Raw genomic sequence first — 26104 nt, forward strand, 5'->3', positions numbered from 1 at the left:
AGGTGTATATGTCTGTGTTCAAGCCTGAGTCTTTGTGCATATCATCCTGTGGGGCTTTGTCACCCATGAGTAATACCAGTCAGTGAAGCATGCAGTGCTGTGTGTTGGGCTGTGGTCACAGCTGCCTCATCTCCTACCTCTTCCTTTCCTTTATCTCTCTCCATTTAGAATAGATTTGCATCTATCTCTCACAAATATTTCAAAGGTGAGTAAAATGGCTCAGCAGCCTCTCAATTTTCTTATAGACACTTCTGGGTCTGAATCAATTGCTGCATAATAATAATTTCAGGAAGTAACAGCTGCAGTCCGGGGATCAAATTTTGTATTGCAATCTCCAGCATACCTTCGTAATACTTTCAGTGTGAGCAAATATTGCTCTAATTGCTTTACAGAACAAGCTGGAATAGAGGTAATTGAAGTGGTTTGCTTGGAGTTATCACAAAAGGAGCTTGTGGGCATGGGCAGAAATGTACCGCATTTCCCTTTTCTTAGGTACTGTAACTGCAAAGTCGCAAATTAAAGAAATTCTCACCCGATCTGCTGGCCTGATACGTGTGTGACTGAGACTTAAATCTAGTGCTTTCATTCTCCTGAACATGCAAATGTTATATAAGATTAAACTTGGATGGAAAGTCTTGATTCTGGCTATTGAAATCTTTTAATGAAACTTAACTGATTTCAGTGGCAGGAAGTGGCCCCTTCACACTTAAAATGAGCCAAGTTAGCCTGGCAAGCGTTCCCTCGTCATGAGAATGTTAGCTTCTGGCTGGGGCTGTACCTCTGAGTCTGTTTCTGTCCAGTGCCAGCCTCTGCTAGCTATGAACGCGCTGAGCTTTCTCCTCACCATCTGCATCTCTGCTGTGCCTGTCCCTTGCATCTTCCACTTTGACCCATTTGGTTCTTTCACTCTCTGTCTTTCTGCCTTTCCATTTGTTTCCTCCCAGTTAACATTCCCTCCTCTTAACTGCACGTTCACACAGGAAAAGAAAATCATAAAGCTATTGCGATACTTGAGGTCAATGTATAGCTTTATGTTGGAGAAACTTGCAAAAGTGCCTCTTCCTGTCTCCTTTTTTCATCTCTGTAACTAGTAGCTGGTGGAAGCTACTGTAATGCTCATAACAGATATCATGTTCTATTATCCATTGTTTCAAAGGAAAAGATAGGATTGCTAACCTATGAAAAGTAACATTAAGGTTGCCTTAAACTTTTCCAGATACACCACTAAAGTGAGTTTTAATTAATTCATATATTCCAAATAATTTGGAGTAGCTGGAGAAACTACATTTATTTGAAAATGTGGTGAAGACTTTCTTTTCTGGTGCATTCTCTGAAAAAAACCAGTTTTTAAGCACCCACTTAAATTACTCTGTAATGCATATAACCTTGGATGTAAGTTGAAATCAACGAGACTAAAATTCAAATTTAAGATGTGCTTAATCAGCATCTAACAATGCATGGTTCTTTGTTTACCACCCAGAGCCAGTCCTTCAAGAAAAGCATATTCTTTTGTAAGTGGGCTCCAATTTCAGTCTTTCACTGAGAAAGTGTATAAAAGCATATGATTGCCTTTACCTCTGATTATTTATAAACAGGATGCAAAACTGTAGACTGCAAGAATGCTGTGTGTTTGAAAGGGTCTGCTTAATGTTTAGTTATGTGAAAGCATTCGGTTTTTATCTTTTGGGTCCATTCCAAATTCTTATTTTCTCTTCTACTCTGTGTGTATATGTAACACATAACATTACAACCTAAAGTTTAGCTGCTTTGTTTCTTTTTACTTCATAACCTTTTATAGGGCTTTGCAAATTAAATTTGGTAATTAAAACAGACAAGTTTCTTTAACACAAATTATAGCCTATCTTAGAATGCATGATCTGTTTCATAGCCATTACTGTGACTAAGTGGTTTGTGCGGCAGGAGACTCAAGACTTTAGCTTAATAAATCATTGCCCGCTTGGTCAGTTTTAGGCATGAAAGAACAAAAGCATAATATAATTTCTGGTTCAAGTAAAGGATTATCAAGAAAGATTTGTGAGTTGTGTGCAACCCCTAACCTTCTGGGAAAGAAGGCATTCTAGGACTCACTTATCTTCCCATGAATAAATAAAACAGTCTTGCCAATTAAAAATCCTTTATTGATAACCTGCAGATTTATTTTGTGCCATAGCTAGAATGTGGGCATCACAAGACAAAGTTTAATTCAATTGTGGAGACTCCCAGTGGGAGGCAAGTAATGTGTAAAAGAGCCCTTGCTTGCTTTGAGAACGTGAGGTATTGGAAACTGCACACAACTTCCTGATCCGGCTAACCCTGCGATAGACTGTGAAACCATGTTAGTAAGAAAACTGTACTAGAAGTCCAGCTTAGTGATTTAGAGTTTCAAAAATAAAAAAGATACACGCAGCATCAAATGGGAATCTCTTCAGAGGTTAAATTAGGATCTTGAATGCATGCAGATGAATGAGGATGGTTTAATCGTAGATGAATGAATTTTAAATTACTCAAATGGCACTCTCTGTCTCCACTTCTAATTGTACCATATGGCATCACCTAATAAGAGCCAAGTGCAGATGCCAGTTACATCGCAGTATGATATATTATAAAGCAATCAAATTTGAAGTGAAGATTTATGATGGAGCTCTTCTTTGTTAAAATCAAGTAAACAAAAAAGCCATCTGATCTATTATGGTCACTGAATAGGCCTCTCTTTTAAAGCTCCTGTTCCAAAGACTTGTCCCTTGGCGTGTGTCCTGTATCCCTAGGAAGTCTCAGAAAGGGTTAAGAGCTGTGGGAAGGATTCCAGAGGTGAGACCTACCTTTATGCTGTGATGAAAATACTTTGCTCAGGAAGGACAAAGTGGTGAGATCCTGAAGTGAGCTGAGGGGTTGCTCCCTCCTGGTATGCAGCTGATGGAGCTAGAGTGCCTATTATCCTGTTGTTTCTGGTAAGTGCATTTAGGAACCCCATTTTGGGATTATCACCAATTTTGTCTCCTGCACCCACACACCCATTGCTATGTGTTACAAGGAGGTGGAAGAGACCATTCTACTCCTTTTATTCTTACCCCTGTGTAGCCCATGCTAGAGAGTTTTGGTGGTGGTGTGGGCACTAGGCTTGATCACATGTGACTGAGTATATTTAAGGAGATATTCAATCCCAAAGGCCCAAAAGTGATGATGAATCCTTTGCATACTTTCATCTTTGTCTGGGTAGTAGTATATGGTTCTAGGAAACTCGGACAAACTTGAAAATTAAATTAGGTGCCAGTAAGCTTCCCTAGCTTGCCTGTGCGTACATCATCATTAAAAATGAATAACTTGATCAATAAGGCAGTGGTTTTTTTTCCTATATTGTCTTATTATTTACATCCAGAACTTCACAGCTGTATTTCAGGGAGTCACAGTAACTCCTCAGAAGCTGCAAAACTGTCATTTCTTTCCCTGCTTTGTTGCAGGACAGGCGGTGAAATTCATGTTGTTTTTATTTTGCTTTTTTATGGAGCAAAAATCAGCATAGCTCTGTTTATTTCCTTTTTAATATCTCCAAATGATTACTGAAACCTTTAGGAATACCAGGAATAATGGCAAAGCATTTTTAGTTGTTCGTGTGGTCAGAGGGGAAGGCATTATAGTTGATGATCATTTGCTTGAGTTTGTCTAAAACTCAAAATAGCATGGTAACTGTCTTGGTTTAAGAAATAGCTACTTGGAAAAAATTTCCAATAAGTTCAAGTTCGAGTGACCTGTTTTGCGTATTTAAGAATTGCTCTTTAGAAAAGCTAATCTGATATTATTTGAAACAATTTATCATTCAATATCAAAGCAATATCCTGCTGGAACACCAGGAGGACATCAGCATCCATCTGCAAACAGAAGGATTCAAACAGTAATTTCTGCCATTGCCAGTTAGGGAAGCTTTAAAATAACAGTCACCAGGAATAATCTGCAGGTGAAGAAATTGCAACACATGTGCATTCTGACTGTCATTTGACCTGTGTGCAAGCATGTAAATCTCCCATTGTTCCCAAACAGAATAATCCTTGGATAAAACCAAAGCCATCAAGCGGAAATAATAGTCAGAACTATGTAGCACTGACAGTACACAGAGCTCACTCTTCTTCTCTGGCTTTTGTTGCATGGCTTGCTGAGCGAGGGGTGAAATAAAACAGTTGTACGAGAGTGTGTGAATCTTCAAGTACAACAGAATGATCTGTCCAGACTAAAAATACAGGGAAAGATGAAACAGGAGGAAGATTAAGGTTGATGTACAGGCCCTGAGACAATGCAGTGACAACACTTTTCTCCTGCTGAAGAGAAATGTATGGGTTTGATCAGATGGGTCAAGCTCTGAACTGAAGGATTCCTAGTTCCTCCTCATGTCTGCCTTTGGAGACTAAGATATTCACAAAGCTGTTTTGTTATAAAAGTAAAGCAGTGCCCTGGCAAACTCATGCCATACATGACAAGAAGCAGATCCTCCTGAGTGGAACAGAGCATACATTTTCCTTTCAGATTTACCCCAAAGAATTTTCATTGTTCCTAATAATTTAATCCAGGTTCCCTCCTCTTTCTGTGTTTATTTACCGAGAAGTTCAATGTATAAACTCATTTGTCTACTTTCTTTTGCTGTTAAAAAGTTTCAGGGAAATGATTGGAGAAAGTTAAGCATGATTATTGTTCAGATTTTGGTCTGCCTCCTGAGACTGCTCTTTTTGGACAAATTCCCATGATGATTTTTCTCTTACCTCTTTCTGAGGAGAGAGTCTGCTGTGGCACTTTCATTCCCTGGCCTCTCCATGCTCCTTATACAGTCAATGGAGAGAGAGTAAGAAGTTTTTTCAGAGGGGAAATTCAAAATATCCAAATCATCTTCCTCTTCTAAATCACCCTCTCCAGAGACTGGTCTCTTCCATTGATTATAGGTGGCATGTAAAACCTGTGTTGAAAAAACCAGTGCCATTTCCCCCGGAAATTTTTGCATAGCCAATGCAATTTTAGGTTTGCGCTCTCATAAGTTGATTTAGCTGCATCTTTCCAGGTCTAGCTGGGGATATCTCTGGGAATGAATGTAAGTAGTCCAAAAAACCCCAGGGAGTTCTGTTGAGTAGGGTTGCTAGCTGGAAATCTTCTATTAGGCAGTAAGGTGATGAGCCTTTCAAAAAGTCCCCATGCCCTATCACAGTGAGGAAGCCCTAGAACAGCTGTATCTCATGAGAAGCCACTGATCCACAGTTACAGAGGTGTTTCATCTGTGTTTCTGTGGGGCTGTAGCTGTGCTTGTGGATGAAAGGAGGCTGGCTGCCTGAAGGATGTCCTGGCTAAAGGACATTTGCATGACAGCTGAGTTGTACCTAATAGTCCTGCTGAAGGCACTAACTCACCAAGAGTAAAAGCTTCAAGACGTATCCTTAAGTAAGAGGAGGGCATTACTAGTTTGGCTATTTTTAACAAGAAGGGAGCTGCCAGATTCATGTTAGCAGATTCTGGTTAAATCACTCAGAGCTGATTTTCGAGGCAACTGGAGCAGATGTCCAAGTGTCACTGCAACCATGCTGCCTCCCAAACTATAACCACTGCACAGTAGGCAGAACTGTGGTTTGTGGTTATTTCAGCTGACTCCTGGGCTTGCAGCTGGAGGGGGTTCAGGCGACTTGTGGCTATGCTGGCCCCTGGCTTCCCATGCATCCTTCTATGGAAGATGTGTTTCAGCTGCTTGAATGCTGTGCCTGCTGTATCCAGCTAGAAAAACAGAGTCCCTGTGCCTGCAAAACTTGTATAACGAGCATTGTTCTGACTTCCAGTTGATTTCAAGCGTCTCTGGTAAAGTCATTTTCCACTCATCACCCTGATGCAGTCACTTACACCCGCACCTTAATTGGAGCAGCTTCCCATCATCTACCATGCCACCCTTATCACTGGAGTGATCCTCCATCTCGGCTCTCAACCCTTTCCAGCCAGCCTGTTCCCCATGCACTGCTCTGTCTTTTCCCTCTAAATCTGTCTGCATGCACAGCGTAAAAAATTCTGCTTTTCTCTCATGAAAATTGAAGCAGCCTCTTATAACATTTTAAGATACAGGCAACAAATTCTGAAAGAGATGGGGATATTCAGACTTCCATAACAAAGAAGATTCAAGATATAATCTGTATATTTTGGGAATATCCACGAGTTTTGGGTTAGTCTGGGAAGATTTACTGACAATAATGAATGTTTCAGTCGAATCTCATTGATGAGCATCTCATCTCACTCAAAATTCAAATTTTCTCCTATGCATATACCTGCTATTTTTCTGCTGTTTACAACTACCAGGTATTGAAATCAATGATGTTTGGTTTTGCAGAGGACAATTTGTTTCCAAATTTAAAGTGCCATTTTAAAAATCCATTGATAGAAACTTTGTTCTCAGACAAAGAGAACAAGAAAATTACACTTAAAGTACCTTTCCTTCTGATAGAGCAACAATGTTGTCTTTTTCGTGACAGATATTATTCTGGATACTTCCCATTTCACCTATTTATCTTCCAGATTATTTTAGTTTCAAAATTACCCACCATCTTTTCTCTACATGTCACACAACTAGAATGTTTAAATTAACTGTGGCATGCTCATCAGTAGAACAGAAAATGTGATGGGGTCCGTGTCTCTGCACTACCATAAATTGTTTGTGAACTCTTTGCAAGATTTGTTAAATTTCTTTTTAAGAAAGTTTCTCACTATTTGATCTTGGTTTGGTCAGTATCTGAGTCATGGATAAGTACATTTTATTTTCTTTAAACAGATGTTTCATCTGTCATGTTTAATGCCATTCAGATTAGGTAATTGCAGGTGATCTTGTCACTTTGCAGTGCAGGAAATTCATTTGTCTTCTGTTCATTGTCATGCTTGGCTGTCACAGAAAATCATTTCTCACAATACCATATGTGCTAGAACCATTGTTCTGCTCTATGCTATATCACATTTATTTTATGTTGACTGATGCTCAGGAGGAATTCCATAACATGTTCTGAAGGAGTTTATCAAATCCACAGCTCTTGCCACACTATGTCCCAGAGAAATGAAAATGAACGCTGTTGGTGTGCAGTCTGAGACTGGGCATTACCATTTGATACAGGTGTTGCAACAGTAGTTTGTTCATTTTAGGAGAAAAAGGTGGTCTGTAAAGTGTGAAACAAGTTGGTCCTCTGTGTGTATTATGTGGAATGAACCAAATTCTTTGGAAAGTATGTTAGGAAGAGATAGATCACCTGCAGTTTGTATTGACTTGAACTGCACATAGACTAGATATTTAAGGGCAGGACTTGACATGCTACCTATAGAAATGACAGGAAGATTATCTTTAAGTGTTATCTTTCACAGTGCATCACAAACAAATTTTTAAGTCCTAGAAAGTGGCATTCAGCCAGGTCAGGTTCCTGCCCAGGCATTAATCTCACTGGGTGACTCTTCTGTGAATAGAGACTCTTATTGATCATGTGATTTAATGTTAGAGTTACAGAAACAGGTGAGAATTGTTTTCAGCTGATGCTTCAAATGGCCATCCCTATACCATGTGTCACTTCATCATTGGGGCATTTTGTCACCTTCAAATCACATGTTAAAAAAAAAAAAACCCCAAAAAAAACCCAAACACCACACTTGGTTCCTGAGAACAGCTCAGGGCACAGGTACCCAGGGGTTGCTACTTGAATTTTGGTATTGCAACAGCAGTAGCAATTAAGAATAATTAAGATGGGAAAAAAAAAATAATCTTAGTCTCAGTATGGTTTCCGATGTTGACTTTCGACATTTGCACCGGATGAACTACATGCCTTTGAAAGAGGACCTTGTTTTGCTTTGGCATAGTCCTTTGATGGCACCTGAGCAAGACAGCGGCATCTGTGCCCCTCTAGTGCTATATCTGTTTTCCACAATCTTTTGTGCCCACATGCTGCTTTCTGTCCCTCCTGCCACTTTACACAGTTTAGAACTGCCCTTGTTCACCAGCTCTGTGAGGTGCCCCAAGAGTAGTTGATTTCAGCCTTTTGTTGGTGCTACCTCCAAGTTACCTGCACTTCTCGATAGCTTGTCATGATGGATATAAAGGAAACCTCCTTTGGTTTTTGAGCTTGCTAGACCTTTCCAGGTTGCTAGAAGGATTCCCCCCCCCCCGCCTTTCTTGCTAGGGAGGTTGGGAGGGAGTTTCTGCTGTGTACAGAGATCTAAACTCCCTGCAGGAATGCAGTCCTTCAAATTCTAGCAGTCATCGGGCAGTGATAGAGACAGATGGGTTTTGATGATTTTGCAGTCCTTGTTTAGAGCAACAGCTTGCTGTGGTGGTGCAGACCCCCTGGGCCATGTTGCGATGTCAGGACCAGCCAACATTGTGTTCTTGTTTTAGCTGCAAAAACAGTGAGTTGGGACAATCTGGTACTTTCTTGTCCTGGTTACAGTGCAGTGAGTTAGGACAATTAGGCACTCCCTAACTGTACCTGGAACTCCTGCTGCCTGGATTGTGGCCCACCCTGGAAGGTGCTGGAATTACCTGACAAGAATTGTGGCCAGAATGAAAATATACTGACCAAAGTCAATCATCTCGCTGTCCTATAAATAGTGATCCTAAGTGCGACCCTCTGAGCTCTCCAGCATCGCATCAGACTGTGACCCAGTATCTCCCCATCAGTTGGGATACTTCTCAGAGTAGATTTTGCGAGGATTTTAAAGAGCAGATTTTGCCAGGATTTCCAAGATCATCTGCTGATAGATGCTGATGAAGAAGAAGGGGTCAAAGGTAGTCTGCTGACAAATGCTGATGAAGGAGAATAGCGAGTATTTCACTAAAATTAGATTTTGTGAAGTTTCAAAGATCATTTGGTACCAATAATTTACTACAATTGGCAAAGAGAAAAATCTTGATCATATGTTAACCTCTACATCTGTGTGAGTGTGTGATTTAAGAAACTTAGTAGTGTTGATAATAGCAAATTTTATTAAATCACTCTGATAATTGGCTGATGATTAAGTATTGATAAAAATCATATAACCTAATCTTCTGATTTACTGTAATAGTGTTAATCTTAAATTGCTCCTACCTCAAAGTCATGTAGGATTCATAATCACTCATTCCCTGACGAATTGGCATAGCAATTCAGTGGGAAGTTTTCCTTATCCTTTTGTATCCCTTCTGTTAGGCATAAACTGTTGACTAAGTCTGGGATTAATTCTGGATCCAGCCGCACCTAGACTCCTCTTTGAGAAGGAGTTTAGAAAGCAAGGGGTCCACTCTGAACCTCGTGACTCAGCAGCAGGATCTCCCTTCTTCATCTCCGGTCTCTGTGTAAATCATTCTAAATCGATTCTAACTTGATTTTCCTTTGTATGTTTCTTCCATGTAGTAAGTAATATGGTGAACCTTGCCAATGAACTTTGTTAAGTTGCGCTTTTACAAATTCACATTAAAATTCATTTTTGCTAATAGCTTTGACAGTGATTCTTGAAGAGATCTAAACCTCTCATTCCCATGACACTTGCCCTTCTTTCCTTCTCACAGGTGTAGTTACACTGTGGGTCTCACTGCTGCAGGATGTTGTGATTCCCTCTGGACTGGCTGGCCCTACATGGTCACAAGAGAAATTTATAAAGGAACTGTCTGCAAAGGTGTGCAAGCCAAAGTATTCCTCTGGCTTGAGAAATCCTTTGAAACCCAGTGTGCTAGAAGTTGAGAGAATATACCATGGTTTACAGTTTTTTTATGTGTGTGCATGCGTGTGTGCCTGTGCTTGTCTTGTGACTGTGCTCTTCCCGAGGAGTATGCTATTGTCCCTTGTCAAAGGACTGCGTAAGGAGCTAAGTCAGGCCTTGGTCTGACTCAGCGTGGCTGTTCTCCTGTCCCTATGCATTACAGCAGTGGACTGTGGACAGACAATGCTCCAAGCATTCCTGAGAGAAGGAACAAAGAAGAAAATGGATCAAGTTCTGTGACAAAACCCATCAAGACCTGGTGTTTTAACAGATCTTTTGCTGTGGTTTTTTACTGCTCAAGTGTCCTGTCAGCTGCAAGCCTGCAGAGGTGATCTGGGTATTCCTGAGTGACTCAGGAAATCATGTTTTTCATTCTTTTTCCCAGACATGACCCACTTCTGTCTAGGATGATCACTCCATTCTGCATCAGAACATAGGCTTTTGGCTGCTGAGGTGTATGTCAAACAGGACTGATTACTTAAAGCCAAGAATAAATCCTAGCATTTATACATATGTAAGGAGCCTCTCTGCCTGGTCTGCTCAGCCCTAGCGATTTGATTACCTTTTCAAGCTTTTCTTTGTAAGAAGAAAGATCAGTTTTTCTTCTTCCCTTCTCCTTCAAAAATAATATTCTTTACAGCATGAAAAGGTATCGTGTATAACGAAGGGCCCAGGTGCATGCCATCAATGCTGGGTGGACTTATGCCAAGGAGCAGAAGATACTAAGACCTGTTGCAGACAGAATAGCAGAACTTTTTAACTTGCTTTTTTTTTTTTTTTTTTTTTTTTTTTTTTTTTGAGAAAGGTATCTAACAATTTATTTTACAAGACCTGAACTCATCATCCCTACTGACAAATATGAGTTTTATTACCCAGTGTTGGAGCGTGGTTATCATGTTAGCAAACTGACCATGGCACATCTGTAGTAAAATAGCAAATGGTATGGATTACAGGAGACCTTGTGACTGGGTATTGCTTAGCAACAACACATGTTTAGGTCACAAACCTGGTGACATAATTCATGCTGGGGGTGAATAGGTAGTATCTGATTACAAACATGCATAATATTCAAAACAACTAACCCTTTCACTGCCTTTTGGCAATACCATTATCTTCTGCGTTCCTTTCTTTATAAAGCAGTGTTAAGGATGAGAAATTTAACTTTTTCAGAATTTGGAGAATGGTGAAGCTCGTTCTAAAAAAATTTGTTCAGGTGGGATTTCTGTTCTCTGTCTGGCTAAAAATATACAGGACATGTCACAGTCAAGAGTCAATGTTGCTGTCAAAATCTTTACTTTCTCCTGATTATTTTTCCTTTTTGTGCATGTTTTAATGTTGTGTTTTTACATTATGATACGTTATCTTGAATGTTTTGATGTTGTAGACGGAAAGTTAGAATTTAGCCTGGTTAATTGGGTTTTAAAGATCATGTCTCAAAAAGATGGCTTTCCTGCTGCTAGCATTTTGAGTCCCTTTTCAAATTAATAGGTCAGGCCTACCCATGTTACCCTTATGTCACAATAATTGTAACTTTGCAAAAGGAAGGCGTGTTTGTGGCAGGTGTTTTCACATGATGGTTTTTTTCTGTAGCCTGAAAATTGTTTTTCTGAATGTGTTAGGGGTTCAACTTTAAATAAGCATGTATTATGTTACTTTACATTATGTAGAAGTCCTAAGGGAGTTAAAAAAGAATTTGTTCAGTGCTTTGTTGAAGACTACTGGTAAGGATATAATCACATCCCAGGAACTGAGCATTGTGTATGTCTGCAGTGACTTCTAGAAGAGAATATTGCCTAAGCGCTGTTTGAGTCTGCCTTTGTCCCAGGATGAATATGTGTGTGGTTGTTCTTAAGAGTACAAACAAGTAATACAAAATACACCTGACCTCAGCACCAATTTGCTGTTAGTTGTTTCAAAGCCTTGAGGTATTCTTGCTCTTGGCAGAGAAGTAACAGTAGATATTTTTTTTTTAAAAACAAAATTTCAACTTTTCCTTCATAATTAAGAAAAGCGTGAGGTTCCAGGGTCCATCATCTCTTTTAATATACATGATCTAAATATTTAGGAAATGTGATGGGTGTTTTTGGCATCCTCTGTTTTGGAGCATTCTGTAAGGCTGAGGTACTTCAGTGTGATGTTTATGACTTTCTCATGCGGTGATTTCATTTGCGACGTGGGAATGCTCCTAATGGGTCTTTCAGGACAGACAACAAAATTGTGTGTTGTAGTATGGCAGGGATTAGCTGGAGTTTGAATACTCTTCCTTTCCCCTCCCCTCCACTGCTTTGCTAGGCGACTGTTGAAAAGTGGTTTTAATTGACTAAAATTTTATTATTAAGCACAATTTTCATAGCTGGTCACAGGGCACTGTGCTCACCCACAAAACTGCACAGCTGTGGCTCTGAAATGGGTAATTGACCATTTCTTTACTTCACACAAGTCAAAAAAGAGCATTAAGAGACGTTTCACTCAGGCTGAGCCTTGTAAAGGGATTCATGTTTAAATCCGAAGGAGGAAACTGTAAACCCAATATTAGCATCTGAGTATCGTGTAAAGCCATAAAAGTCACAATTTATACCTGAAATTTGTAGCTTCATTTGGAATTTGTAACTTTATCAGCTAAAATATTTCTGATCATATATAGTGCATGAAGTGTTAACTAAACTAGCAGCTCACATTGGGGTATAGTGAAAATGAAAACTCTGAGACCTGCTCCCTGCATCCAGGAGACAAGGCCAAACTCCAGCATGTTTTAACTCGGGCAAAAGTGTCAATGTCATTAGTAGGTCTAACACTCTTGATCTATGACAAAACAGGCTTAAAATATCTTGCTTATGAAAAGAAACAGCATGTGTGTGAGTTTGTGTGCGAGAAGCATCCAGAGTTCGGCTCATCTGCAACTGTTGAAAGAGCAATATCTTGCTCTTCATATATTGTCCATCATTTCAGGATATTAATGTCTTCCCGAGTGGTCTTGTCACAGCCATCCTATGACACCACTGGGGAAATGAAGACAGAAAGAAGGGAGGTCATTTGTTCAGTGTCCTATAGGAAATGTGCTAGAATTGGAACCCAGCTCCCCCGAGTCCTGCTCCTTTGTCCTGATCAAAAGACTGCTCTACCTCTTCATAGGCATCCACTGTGTGTTTCAGCTGTCCCTTTCTTCTGTGGGGCACCCTTTGTTTCAGATCTAAATTTAACTCTGTTTCACACACAGCTTGGCTTTTCATGCTGCAGTTATCATAAATTACAAATCCGAAAGTCTGATTCACCCAGTGGTAAAAACTGTTATTGTTACAGCCTAGGAACACAATACTGTTTCAGAAACTGATATTTGGTTCCTTTTAGTTTGGGAAAGCCTTAAACCTTTTCCTCTGTGATAAAACCCAGCACCTTATGGCCTGAATGGCATTGTGTAACTGCTGAAACAAATGACTACTACCAAGCTGGTTTGCTATCTAGAGGTTATGGAGTTTGGGTTATCTGAAATGTAATATTCAGACGGATCCCAAGATTTTGTCTCATCAGCATGATTTTTTAAATTTTTTTATTTTAGGGTCAAGAAAATGAATTCCTTAGGGGCAAGAAGAAAAACCCACTCAGATCAATCTAGGTAGGACCCTGTTGATTGCCTAGATGCAACGTGAACAAGTAAACAGTCAAACTTATGTTCCACTTGCCTGCAAAAGAGTCTCTGCATCCTCCAGAGGGTTTGTGCCTGCACAGCACAACAGAAATCCCTTCCCCCAGTAAGGCAGAAACCACTCATGGAACAGATTTAGTGGAGCAAAGCACTTGCTTATAGCCCCTCCTGCCGTTCACACCTGTCAGGTGGCTGCAGGGGCTGTATGGCAACTCTCAGCTGTGCTGTTCCTGATTCAGTCCCCAGCCTCTACTGGCATGTAAACTGAACCTAATTCTGAAATGTGGGTCATTCAAGGGCCGTTAGTCTGTTGGCCTTCAAATCTCATCTGTGAGAGCTTGTTCTTAGGGGGAGTAAGTAACAGGTTCTTCTCCTTTCCATCAAGGACAACCCCATAGCCTTTTGCAAGGAGCCCCACAAGCTCCACAGGAGGTTTACTAGCAGAGTCTTGTCCTTGTCAATAGAAATTTTGGGAAGCAGTTAGGAGGGGAAGGTTTTCCCATCACGTGGACTTTTTTGTCTTGCCGATGGAAGAATATTGGTGCTGTCTGTTCAGTAGGTCTGCATGAAAATATTGGAACAAATGCCCTGAGCGCTTGGTCCAAATTTAGCATGAAAACGTGACTTCAGTGCTGTTGGCTGCTTTACTGTTGCATCAAGTTGTTTGGTAAGTCTCTGTTTATCTCTGTTTCCTAGTGTGTGCTGATTCCTTTATTGGATCTTATTTTACCATCTTTCATCACAGGAAACTGTGTGTGTGCATTTTTAAAAATAACTAAAATAAAATGTCTTATCTCAAAAAGATACATATTTTTATTGCTATATGTAGACATTCAGGGTGCAGGTGTCATCCCTGACAGAGAACCAGCCTAGGTCTTTCCAAATAATTTAGTGTTTGGATTGGTGGGGGGTGGCAGCAATGGACTGTGTGGTTTTAAGTAAAACAAACCGTTAAACTGGGAAGCTGACAGAAAATATTGTGCTAAAGACTGGTATCTAGGCATATCAGCCTCTTGCCTGATGGCTGTATGTCCCTCATTTTGGAGGCCTTTTCTCTAGATGTCTTTCATAACATGATAGTAATAACATGTGGACTCAAATTAATCTTTTTCCAGAACACCTTCTTGAAAAATCAGTTAACCTGTGGAAAGGGAGCCAGCCAGAGGCAGCTGGCATTTGATCTGAATACCCACCTAATGCAAAGGTCAGACACAGACTACATCTGGCTGCCATGTTTTGAATGAACCATGCCAATCCTGCCCCTTGTCCACACGTGCTTCTGCAGGAAAAATACAGAGTTAAGTTCAAGTCTGAAATTATTATCTTTTGCAGATATGAATCCTAGATTCTAAAAATCTCCAGCTTCTGAAAATTCATTTATAACACCTGGTACTGGAATGCCTTGAAAGTCTGGCTGTGAAGCCTCATCCCACGAACCTAAGCAATCTTTTCAAGCCTCCTTTTTTCTAATGGACAAAATGTGTCCAAACCTTTTAATAATGAGAACCTTTGGGTGCAAATTTTACTGGTTTTCTTCACTTCTAAAAATGCACTAGTTGCTTCTCAGGCCAAGATCAGTGATTCCGCAGCATTGCCAGGGACAGCCCTTGCAGCACAAGGGAATATGTATTCATAGTTCTCCAACGTTGAGCTTCAGAAACACATCAAGGTCTTTCCCTACACCTCAGTTGATGCTCACAAATTTGGAATAGTTTCCTGCTCAGGGGTAAGTGGCTTACAAAAACAAAATCTGATGAAGTAGCCATCATGATTTACCAAGAAGCACACTCTAACTGCACCTAATTTGCAACAGCAGTGTCAGAAGACAGAAGGAAGGGAGAGAATAGTTCATTCATTGAGGGTTTTTGTTCATTTGATAAATGGCAGCTTGTCCAGGTGCTGTGTTAGAAATCAATTTCAATTTGATTAAAGAATTGGGGGAGGAATACATTGCTCCATTCATTCAAAGTCCATTAGCAGTAAAGGGAAGCTGGCTGCTTCCCCATAACATATGCAGGTGTTGCTCATATTCTGACTGCTATAAATTGCATTAATGAGGATGGGGGTTCAGGTAGTGAGTGGTGCAATGGAGCAGGCAAAACAATCAGAATAAATCTGTGGGAGGTCCTTCCCTCTTTTGACCTAGGAGCACGTGAAGCGTGTACCTAGTAGTAATGCCAACTGAGATCAAAGCTTCAAAATGGCACCTATAGTGTAGCAGACTGGTTACAAGATAAGTGCACAAAGAAATAATAGAGTGATGGAAAGGATGGTAGTTTCTGAAGCTCACTGCGGAAGGTGAAATGAAAGAAGGACAAGGCAATTCCACCAAGTGTTCTAAGTGACAAACTGTTTAGATTCTCAAAAACCCATTTGGCTCTCACCCAGCCCTGAAGATACATAAAACCCATTGATGTTAATGTTGTCAAAGGGCCAAAAGAGATGCTTGATGTTGAGGTTGCTGACCCATTGAGGGCCTCACTTGTATTGAAGCCTACCCAGACTCACAGATTAAGTGTTCATGTGCCCATTTCACTGGACTAATACCAATAGACTTTCTCAGAAGATAGGTTCAAGGTAGGACCTAAAACCTAGGCTGCTAGATTAAAAGGAACCATGTACTCTTCAGGAATGTGTTGGAAAAGACTGCAGTCCACCCTTATTTCTGAAAAATGGGTTTGTAATTCCAAGCTTCATACTTAAGGCTGTGAGTTTTAAATGGCAGCTACTAAAGTCAAGGTCTGGGAAGATATCTTTCTAAATTGTGAAGTCCGAAGTCATAGTCTCCTCTGAACTCCCTGTTGGCAAGCTCAATTTGCTCCCTGTTCAGGGTGCTGGTTTAAGCACCCATTTTTTATTGCCTTACTCTCTCCACACACCATGGGCAGACACGATAACAAATATTAGAATGCAAGATTCTTGCAAGGCCAGGTCTGTCCTGCTGGGTGCTTCAGTGCTCGCATTCCCTTCTAGGATAAACAGAGGGAGGTTTACTCCTTTCAGCTGTGACTTTTACCTCTTAACATCACTAGTGCAGTAGAAAGCAAGCTACCATCAGATAAACACACAGATAAACATGTGGTAGCTATTTTAATTAATCATACCCCGGGACCTTTGCCCATTGTGTTCCCAAGAACAGTGCACAAGATTCAGCACTCTCAAGAAATGCCATTCATTGCATCAAGTGACCACTTACCCAAAAGCATGGCTGAGAAAAACTGTAATTTCCTTATAAGAATCACATGTCAGTACCTTGCCAGCTATGCTCTTCAATGCTCTTCATCTTTTTTTTTTTCACTTGTTGCCCACAAACACTGCACATAAACCCATCTACAAGGTGACTCATGGCATTATTCCGTGTCAAACCTCTTTCTCTGAAAAGGCTGTGCTGGAGTCATTTGATGCCCTGTTTGTTAGTGCCCTGGAGGCCTCCAGGCAATTCCCAAATCAGCTGAGTTCTTGTTACCAGGGATAAGTGAGCTGCCACTCAGACTGCATGCCTGCACAACTGTGACTTCTTTTCAGTCATAAAGTCATTTCCCAATTTATGTGGAAATTATACATTGCTTACCAAATATAGGAAATGGGTCACATTGCAGTCAGTATTTCACTGGTGCTTTATGGCCAATTCTGGCTGTGACTCATTCAGAAGTTCCCTTTGGCTTAGCTTCTTCATAGCTGGGCTATTCACAGAAAGCAGTATTTGTATTTGGCAGATAACCTTGTTACAAGTGGGAGTAAACACTAACTATTTACAGGATAGATAATTGCTCAGGGGAGCAATGCTCAGCTGCTTTCCTCTTTTTTCCTCCCTTCTTCCTCTAACCCTTCAAAGTCTGGATTTCTGCCTTGTGCAAGAAAGTTTCTCATAGAGTTAAGAAAGTGGAAAATACTAAGAGGCTCAGGGAAGAAACATTTTCTGGACAGCACCTCCAGGGATGTTGGTATTCAAAACCTTGAGATCTATATTAAAGCCATAACTTTGCAGAGTGAGGTTTTTCCCTTTTTACCCTGGATTCAAGCTTACACAGCTCCCTTCATGTTTTGGGAAGCATTGCTTCAAAGAAGCTCTAAGCTGGAAGAAAGACCCTTTTATATTGAGGGATTGGGATTCTCCAAAGTGTAGATGTCCAGCGAGACTGCTAAAAAAAAGGTAGCAAACTATCTGAATAACTAGCCTGTCTATTTATGCAGGTCCTTTTAATCTCAGCTCACTCTCAAATGATTAGCAGGGTGTCTGTTGTCTGAGGGAGCTGTAGTACTCTAGGTGTAGTTGGCCTTGCCTGCACTTTCAAGGCATGATCAACCAGGTTTTCCCCTGGACCCCAGAGCGTGATAGGCCTCAGCATGAGGAAGCAGAACAAGATCCTCCAAGGGAGTGTACTTACTGGTTCTCACCATGATGGGAGATGAAGTTATGCTATTCAGATGAACTCTCTCCTGCTACTGAAAGCTCAGCATTCCCTGATAATTTAATGAAACTGAAGCTGAAAAGTTAATGTTTAAAATAATTCTAAAAGATGCATTTAAACCATGAGTCCTTATCTCTGATTTTTTTTTTTACTGATGAGAAGCTTTATATTCTTAGAATTCACATTTTGTGCAGAGAGAGCTTGAAATTTCGTTGGGGGTTAGGGTGGTCATGTCAAAAGACACTTTTTAGGAGCGTATCTGAAGACAGAAGGTGGGACTTCGAAGACTGAAGAGCACTTCTAGACCCATAAATTAGAGCTCATCGGGTGAGAGGCTATGGTTCCAGAGAGATAAAAATCCTCTTTACAAAAGGGAGGAAAGAAAAGATTTAACCTTTTCCAGTTTCTGTTTGGATTTGAGGGAGAGTACAGGCTGATCACTAGACTCTAGTCATATCTATTCAGAACTGGATATATCAAATTGCACAACTGGTCTTTATTGTCTGGTGGTTGTGCCAGCACACACAGTGGTCACCAGCGTGTGTTATTTTTATGCCATTTCATCTGTGCACTCCAGTCACCTTGTAGGGACATTAGGCTGCAATGTCACCTCTTTAGGCCTTTCAGAAAAAAAGAAAAATGTCATAGGGATGGAATAGGATCTCACCTTCAAGTTGGGAATCCACGCAGCACTGGAGCAGTTCAGGACATGGGAATGCTGGAAAAGGGCAAAATTCATATCGACAGATTGCTAAGCTGGAATAGCTACCGCCTGCTTGAAAGCCCAGCCATTCTTTTGGAGCCAGTTTAGGTCACTGCCTGTAATGTCAGTAAAGGCAGCCCAACAGTCAGTGAAATCTTCCATCAGATTAGGTTTCTATACATTTCCCATGGTGACATCAAGAGAGAATTTGAAGAGAAAGCTGACAGACCTGTGATTATACTGGCACAAGATATGGCTGTGATCTTTCCAGGGCACTCAAAATAATCATCATCTTTGAAAATGAGTTAGCATGTACATCTGTGGCTCAAGGGCAGCCCTGAGAGCACCCTCAGTCCTGCACAAGATATACAAAATGAAAAAGCCATCATGCGTCTCCCTTTCCTGTTAAGGAGATCTAGTTCTGTTCTGAAGCCGGAACCATACAGTCTGCATAGGAACAGAAGTCCAAATTACTGAAGTTATTTTGATAATGGTATTGTGTCTAGGGCAGGCTTTGAGAATGCCCATGTACATAAGGTCATGTACTTGCATTTGAGAATGCCCCAGTGCATAAGGTCTCTGGGGGACATCTGGATCTTATATATTACCAGAAATTTTCTAAATTTTTCAATCCATTTTCCTTGTGCTTTTTAAAATGAGGCCACCACAATAGGAAAGCAGTATTTCCCAATAAGCAAAACTATTTTATAAGCATGAACACAATTCCTCTGTGTTGGTGTCCTTCCATACATAAACAGCCACATTTTGCATCCCGTGTTTTCCTTTTTTAAAAAAAATAAAAAACCAAGCCACAAACTATCAATGGAAGCTCTGCTGTGCCAGCTAACCAGTTAGCTTGGTGTAGCATAAGGTACGGGAAAGAAATGAATGTGGCTTGTTGTGACTGATTAAAAGGGGCAAGGAAGGAGCATGGGGAACAATGAGTGCATGCTGTGTGGAGTGTGCATAGACCCAGAAAGTGAGTGAAATGCTGCTGAAATATTGATAGGATCTGGAATGATTGACAGCATGTGTGTGTGTCTTGGCAAGTTTAATTGGATTTGTTGGGGTAGAGGGTGGAAGAATGTGGTGCGTTTCCTTTTATGGGTTTCTTTCTTTCAATCTCTTCTTTTCTCTCCTATGGAATTGACATTCAGTGCATATACTTTTCGTTGTCTGCATAGAAAACGTGGTCTTTATTCCCTAAATTTTAAGGTTGAGGGAGCTGTGTAGAGGGGATGAAGAGAGATGTAAAACAACTTTCATTGCATTTTATTTACTGCTTGTCTTCACTCTTCAGTGAGTACTCATGCCTAGTGACAGTAGTAATTTGGAGGGAAAAATAAGAAAAAAGAACATATAATTGAATAGTGGCTAAATGAATCTCAGTGTTATGATGCCAGTCATAACAGGAATTATGCCTTGAGGACTTGTGTATGTGCTGTACTTGAGTATTTCTGTGCTTTTGGTTTTGGCTTATTGTCAGTAACTAGATTCCTCTCATCTTGCCACAAGATATGAAGCTGGGACTTTAGGCACAAAGGTGTTAGGTTATACCAAAGTGATAGAGTCCAGATCATCTAAAAAGCTGATAAGCACAACGCCCATTCAGCCTCCTAACTTCCATTGCAACAAGCAGATTTCTCTGGGGAGCTGCCTCAGTTGTTTTGATGGTCAAAGCCTGGATTCCCAACAAGTTGCGAGCCATGGTATATGTGGGCTTTCTTCTGCAAGGCTGTCTTTCAGGTCTCCTCTCTCCCTCCTGCCTTTTTCCTTTTGTGAGTATCCTGTGCTTTTAAGCGGAGCTGTTGAACCGTCTGTTCTCTCTCCAAGTCTGATTTCTACTTGCTTCGGTGAGAATCAGGAGTTCCCCTGATGTCAAAGCTAGCGAGCAGAAAACCACTCTGGATTTCTGATACCTATTAAAAGTTTTTTTGTTTTTATTTAATAAAACAAACTACTTCTAACAGTTGTTTGTTTGATATTTGCATTGCACTTACTGTTGGTGAAAAGTCCTAGTGTGGTGACTGCATGGATGGCAGCTATAAAAGTTTTACCTGCACTGCTGGGCTGGTGTGGTGGGGTCCTGACCTGGAGGGATACATCCACAGCAGATAGGGAGAAGGTATTTTGGCCTTCCAGTTCTTAGCCTTTCACTATTACAGGTTAACAAGCAATCTACTTATTTCACACAGGAATGTGGATCTGGAATGGATGTCACGTCTGCTGTCACAGGTGAACTACTCCAGCTCCATCTTAAAATTAGTTGGGTTTGTCACTGTGACTCCAGTTACAAAGTTATTCCCTCCTCTGACCTTTGATTTCTGTTCAGGTCTTGTAGGTCAGAGAGCTGATGCCGAGGATGACGGCTTCCAAGGTGTTTCAAAGAAAGAACCCCAATCGTTGCTCCTGGGCTCAATGGGAGAGAAGCCTGCCTTCTGCAGAGGTGTGAGTGAAGGAGCAGAAAATTGAGGAGGGCTTGCTTTGTGTAGGGAAGATTGAGAACTACTGACAGAGGACACTGCATTTCATCAAAGGGTAAAATTTTTCGCTTGCTCCTGCTCTGAGTTCAGCTTGACTCACAAGCCAAAAACTTGGTAATCCTTTTTCAAACCTGTGAGCTTTCCAGGCCCTCAGGCACATACTTCAGAGCTGTTGCCTCTTCCCTTCTTTTTGCTTCACCCTGCCCCACAAGCAAACTTAACAGTCTGTGAAAACTGGTGGGTAGGTAGGTATGGGGGAGGGGGGGGGACGACAGACACTTAATGACTTCTTCAGTCATCTCTGAAGAGATGAAGCCAAATGTGTGTCTGGTAGCAGAATATTTTTGGAGCAGTTTGTCTGTTTTCAAATAACAAGCTTAATGTAATAATGTCATTACACAGCTCTAAATTCAAGGATGTGTTTTCACTGAAACACAATAGAAGCTAAGCTATCAGTCAGATACCTCATTTTCTTTGAAGTAACAGCCAGCTTCACTGGCAGAAGTATTTCTGAATTTTTCACTCTTACTTACTTAAGGCTGCTTATGGCATGAGATAAATGTATCTTCCTGAGACTGATTAAAAGACTTCTGGGGCGGGGGGGGGGAAGGCAGAGTACAGGAGAACATTCACTGTCTGCTTGTTCGTTTGATCTGATTTGGTTTTATTAGCATGTGTGTTAAATTCAGTTTCTGAGAAAAATTATTGATGCAAGAAACCAGGCATCATTTTTCTGCTCTGGATGTTGTACCTCCTTTCTTATGAGAAGCCTGAATTTCAGAAAAAAAGCAACAGTAGGTAGCATTCATGAAGAGTCAACGCATGTCTTTATTACTCCACTAATCAACAAACCTCCATCTCCTGCTTGCTGTAAATCTGCTCCCATTGCCCCAGATGCTAACTCTATGGTCAGTTGTCTTTAATCTTAGCACCCTCTGCTGTGGACAGGTGTAATAACATCGTATTTAATTATTCTTTTTTTGTAACTTATGTATCTCTTTTTGTACCAAAGGGTCTACAAATGCAACACAGCCTGTGTCAATGGAGCTGCGTGTATCTCGTATGAAAAATGTATTGTCTTTCTTGTGTTAATCTGGAAGGTAGCTTCTTTCTAATGTTTACTGAAGAAAAGATATGTAGAATACAGACAAATGGTTTTAAAATGTTCTGCATGAGAGAGGATCCTGAACCAAAATCTTAATCTTTGCAGGAGAGAGGTGTAGGCATGTAACTGTGCTTGAGTCTGGAGATCACCTCCAGGTTGCAAAGGCTATGAGAAAAAGTTTATATTTGCCATGTTTTGTCCCTGTGGAACATGCACTGATCATGCCACTTCTACCTCCGGTGTCAGATTTTTATACATGAATGGGGCACATAGGTTAAAATTGGCTTTGTTGGCTCTCCCTTAACCACAAAATCTTTCTTGCCAGCACAGTCCCTAGCTAGTTCTTCGGGTCAAGGCATCACTTATATCAGCAAGACTGGACCAGGACACGGCCTGTTGTTTCTTCTTTTTTTTTTTTTTGAAAGAAATACCACTCTGAAAATGTCAAAATAGACAAGAAGTGAAGAGCGAGTATACATATCTGCCTAATTTACAAAGAGAATTTTGCAGGTATTATACTTTAAAAATCAAACTTTGTTATTGTATCTTTCCAGTAACCAGTTCCATTTTTCTAATCTCTCAATGACAGGAGAGGAGTAGATTTGATTTCAGCAGAGATATAGCCTGAAAACTGAAGGAAGAAACTATTCCTAGTAGCTAAGTGATGGTCAATTCTTCCACATTTGTTTACAGACAGAAAATCTCCTTTTCCACCCTAATGAAGCTTCTTGCCAGAGATCCTCAGATGGGAACACCATTTCCAGTGATTCTTTCTTCTCCCTCATGTCACACTTAAAACCTTTCTCCAGGTCTTGTCAGGCTTGAAGGCTAACAAGATGGCTATGCCAAAAGGATGCTTTTGAAAAATGTGATAATTTCCGATAACATATAAGCAGTTGTCTGTACTTTAAATACGTAGTATTTGTTATCAATCCTCCCTTCATGTTTTCTATTTTGTCTTCTAGAAAGCAGCATGTGTAATAGTGATAACAGTATGAATCAGTCATTTCCCTTCTCACTCCTCCAACTCCATCTGCTGATCACTCATATGAGAGCTGCTTCTGAGGATTGTTGAAGATGTGGAACAGTGAAAGCCTTCCTGTCAAGACTTCAAGAGCAAATAGCAGCAGAGATGAGATTTTAAATACATTAATAATAATACCGTATGGATCTCAAAACACTTTACAAACATTAACTAATTAAGCTTCAAAACAGCGAAGTAAGTTTGCATTAATAAAGCCTATTTAGCAGATGAAGAAGTGGAGATAAAGGGTAAGTGAAGTGACCAGAGTCAAGTGGTGAGTGAAGGTCAGAAAAAGGTGTTCTGACTTCTAGTCATTCTGCCTTTCATGTGATCTCATTGAGAAAATTTTTGCAGTGAAGCTTGCAGCCATTTCAAATTGAATCATTTGGGATGTTTTATCTCAAGCCTGAGCATTTCTTACAAGAATCAAGATGATATCAAAGCTTACCAAAGTAATAAACATTTTTAGCCTCTCAGGTCCAGCTTTGATCGACAAGGGGCCATTTCTGAAAGCGAGGGCAGGGGGAGAGGCAGCAGTGGCCATCGGGTTTTCTGTGTTGTGAGCCTTTCTTTTCTCATTTGTGTTGCTCTGGTGGTGCTAGCTGGATAGAAAACTGCCTTAACCTGCTAAATGGGAATTCACGTGGGCTTAATACTGATGTCATGCATCTATCCCACCCTTCCTATGGGAGGAGTAAAGCCTTCTCAAGGGATTGCTCTGCTCTGGTGATCCCAGCCAGTTTGTGCAGCCTTGGGGGCTATTATAGAGTGGAATGGCTTAGAGTCAGTGGAGCAACCCTGGCTTAAACCCAACATAACAAAGTGGAGGATCAGGCACACAGTAAGTGAATCATGCAGAGCAGTGCTGACCCAAACAGAGGATGACGGCTTAGAACAGGTTCCTCAGAGACATTAAGTTATCCTTGGAAAGGCAGGTCTCAAAGCCAAGGCTTATAGTTTCTTAATGGGTTTCATTAGGAAGAAAGGAAAGGAACTGGAAAAAAGACGTGTAGCTTAAAAGGGAACAGCTTCAGCACAGTCTAAAATTTGTTCCATTTTTCAGTAAAAGCAGCCAATCCTGCCTTGAAATTCATGTCCCTTCAAAGTTCAAGGAGGCCCATATTGTTGGCCTGCTCAGTCAGAATGCTCCAGCCACTTATTGTATGTGGATTGTACTCCAGGGAGTGACTGAAAAAATATGATTTAGTGAAAGCTTGTACCCAAAACACATCATTGGCCTCTGATCTCTGAACATTTAAATATTTCAAGCTTACAAGCGGACGCTGTCACGAGGACAGACCCTGATCCCTAGCTGATTCTAGAACATCTGTTGAGGCATTTACCAAGTTAATAGATTAGCTATGAGAATCAGGCAGGTGTTTTTCACCAAAGCCAGAAAACATCAAAATCAGATTGCCCTCCAAGTCTTTCAGCACAGGCAATCGAGTTAGAATGACTCATAGAGTCTAACAGATAATAAAACACACATAACATTTGCTTTAAGGTACAGGTGGGGATATTTTGTACTGTGCTTAGGAGAAAGAAAAACTAACTCTATTTGGGAATAGAGTAATTGAATACAGATGGGAGGAGGCAAATGAAAGAATTTAGCAAATATCTCAGTGGAATAGCTAATGGGAACGAGACAGAATAGGAAATTAAAAATTATTCGAAGCAGATGGACCATTCTTTGAGTTTTTTAAAATTTATTAGGGCTGCGAAAAAAATGTGTCTGTTTATTTTCCACGGCCATGAAATTAATGACTTGGTGAGTTGTGCTTGTGCAATTTTATGACTGCCATGTCATTTGTCATAATTTGGGTGCTGTTTGATATGGATTTATGAATATTTCCTCCCCCCAACATGATTTATGGATGTTGGTCATATGTGAATTAGACTGTCACCTTTAGTATGAAAAAGTACAAATGACAGATTATTAAAAAAAAAAAAAATGCTCAAGTCCTTAGTGCTGGAAATCAGAGTTCACAATCCACTCCTCTGCTGCTTCATTGGAAGTTTTTGTTTGGAGCTGACAATTAAATGTTTGGACTTGAGTCAAGCATATGGGAACATTGAGAGGGCTTGAATAGATCTGAACTCATCTGAACTTCACCTGTGAAGCTTGAGTCATCCTTGTACTGTGCACTGAAGAAAAAAAAATATATATACACTACTTGCCATAGGAACAACTGATTTACTGTACCGCAGCGGCAAGGTGGCCTGGCAGATTTGCTGTCTGGCTTCCAGTAGTGGCTAGCTCTGTGTGAAGTTTCCATGAAAAGTGAAAATAATCTCACACAATATGTCCAGTTATGCAGCACTGCATAGTTGAAGGAGCAAAGTTAAAGGATGTACAAAAGAGTCTGGATTTCTGTAATAATAATAGTATCCTAGGTTTAGATCCAAAGCACTAACTTATATACTAACTGTTATCACTTCTACCAAAACTATTAGTATTTGCCATTTGGTTTGCAACATGTAGCAACAGCATGCATCACTTTAGGACAGGAGAAGCAGCACGGTTGCTCCTGGATTTGAGCCACCTGACTTCAAGCATATAACTGAGGCACCTAAGTTAGTACCTAATCACCCGAGGCTCCCCCATTGATGCTGGAAAGTGATATGCACCTCCAGAGGGCAATTCAGCCCACGTGTCCCCATCTGTTGACTATGCAGGCAGACTAAAACAGTACCTCTTCCTAACTTAGCTCCCCAGTTTGGTGTAGAAAGTCATGTGGGAGGAATTAGAGCCCAGCATGGGATATAGCTTTAAAAAGAAGAAACAATACACCTTGCATGACAAGAAAACGTTGCTGATCATCTTTCATGCTGATCTAGCAAATGTTTCCTTTATGGGGAATACAACTGGTTCATTCTATGGCTCTTAGGCAACTGTATGCTGAAGCTCATTTACTGAGGCCCAGACAACGTTGCTTCTCCAGTGGGAGGCTGATAATTCAGTAGTAAGTATCTCTGCACTTGTGGGGAAAGGATGGATTACTTTGCAGGGAGTC

The sequence above is a fragment of the Haliaeetus leucocephalus genome, unplaced genomic scaffold (genome assembly GCF_000737465.1).
Source record: "Haliaeetus leucocephalus isolate CR32 unplaced genomic scaffold, Haliaeetus_leucocephalus-4.0 Scaffold229, whole genome shotgun sequence".
Lineage (NCBI taxonomy): Eukaryota > Metazoa > Chordata > Aves > Accipitriformes > Accipitridae > Haliaeetus > Haliaeetus leucocephalus.